The 1,849-nt window shown below is 39.4% G+C and overlaps 1 protein-coding gene across 1 annotated transcript in view; it reads left to right on the forward strand.

Moving 5' to 3' along the window:
- Window positions 1-1,121: 1,121 nt before the first annotated feature.
- The window catches only part of LOC140328361 (17-beta-hydroxysteroid dehydrogenase type 6-like), a 13,340-nt gene continuing 12,612 nt past the window's right edge, over window positions 1,122-1,849 (forward strand). The window contains exon 1 of the mRNA XM_072407899.1: window positions 1,122-1,313. The gene's annotated coding sequence lies outside the window, so the exon portion shown is untranslated. The remainder of the gene's footprint in view (window positions 1,314-1,849) is intronic.

Raw genomic sequence — 1,849 nt, forward strand, 5'->3', positions numbered from 1 at the left:
TTTTTTTTTTCATTTAAAAAACAAAACATCTTTTAAAGTGAAATTGGTCTTTCATTATCTTGATTTGTCATACCACAATGGTATAACTCCTGCTCACGTGCCATTGAAGTTTGCCAGGATTGTACGTTGAGCCTGTGCATGTACAGCTTGATTTAAATTTTACAGGAGATTGCATACAGAGGGGTAAGTTTGTGTCAAAAGTGGCTGCTCACAATATTTTGGGTTTTAAAGTTTAGTTCCTCTTTAACTTAATAAAGTGGGGAAAATGTTAGAGTACTGTGTATGGTTGATCATAAAGGAACCAATAAAATCATGGTTATACCACACCAAAGTTGGTTCTCTCACCACTCCACACCACTAAAAACCACTGCCTTCAAGGTCCATAACTGTACACACCATTAATTTGCCATCCTAGAATCCTCTTTCTTTCCAGCACAAAAAAAGCACCAGCCACCGCCATCCTTTCCTATCTTCTGCCTGCATAATCCAATCTCGCACTGCATGGGCGCAAGTTTGGATGACGTATCATCATATAACACAGCACGGTACAAAGTCCATAGTCATGTCAATAGCTGCCCCTCAAAGGGGCTCACAATCTCAGTCATGTCTTTTTAATACAGTCCCAGGACAATTTTGGGGGTAGCCAGGTAACCTAACTGCATATTTTTGGGATATGGGAGGAAATCCGAGTACCCAAAGGAAACCCATGCAAACGCAGGGAGAACCTTCAAACTCCATGCAGATAGTGTCCTGGCCGAGATTGAAACCTGGGACATAGCGCACCTCTGAGCCACTGTGCCGCCCACTATGTTTCTGGTAGGACTGTGTAGATATAAAACAATCCTCATTTATGAATTTTATGATGTGTTTAGCAGCTTGCCTGGATTTTACCTTTAAATGTAATCCAAAGGGATCTAGCCAAAGCTTTTGATTTCTAAATTGAGTGAAACCTCCACAGCATAGACACAGACACAGTGCTGTATGCAACCGCAGAATGCAGTTCATCATTAGTTAATATTCCAAACACAGAATAAACGCCCAGCCCCTAGTATATTTGTGTTCCAAGTCCATGTGAAGCTGGAAGCTAATAGAGCGCTTATTATATTTTGCATAACTTTTTTTTTTTATTTGTTCCAAAGTAAACACATGTTGGCCTATTTCTGGCTGCCCACCCCTCACTGCTGTGCAGTTAGTGTTGTAACAAGGACATAATTCCCATTTATGAAGGAACACAATACCAGGTCTTCAGTTGGTGCGACGTGGCTAGTGTTTTTCAGGAATCCTTCTATTCATATACCCCTTTACAAAAACAGGTACAATTTTATTTTCTATGCTTTCATCTATAGATCATCAGTGTATAGATAGATGAAAAACTTCACACAATACTTTTCTTTCCTTCAAACAGGCTTTGTTTTTATCTGTTTTGTATTTGATTGTTAAAATAAATGTACATTTTGTTAAAATTGAACATTTTCATATATGCAGAGTGTTGATTACAGAGTGCTGATGACAAGCCAAGGAACAGCTCCTGTATGCTTGTTAAACATCCATGACTCAGGTAGCTCGGATCATTGTCCCTCTCACCCTAAACCCTTTTAAACCAATTTCTTTCCCCTCCCCCAATTTGCACTAACCAATTTTCACTTAAAAATCCTTCCCGCACTTAACCACATTTTTGTTTTCAAACCTTTTCTGCACCTTGCTTTCACTAATCCCACCATTTCAATTCTCCCTCTCCCCTCTTGCTTACCAGCCATCCCTCCCTCTTTTCTCCAAAAAGCAGTGACACCTGTTTTGGGTTAAAATGGCTGGCAAGCAGTGTACAACTAAAAAAAAACTTCTTTTTTTT

Source organism: Pyxicephalus adspersus, chromosome 1 (genome assembly GCF_032062135.1).
Source record: "Pyxicephalus adspersus chromosome 1, UCB_Pads_2.0, whole genome shotgun sequence".
Classification (NCBI taxonomy): Eukaryota; Metazoa; Chordata; class Amphibia; order Anura; family Pyxicephalidae; genus Pyxicephalus; species Pyxicephalus adspersus.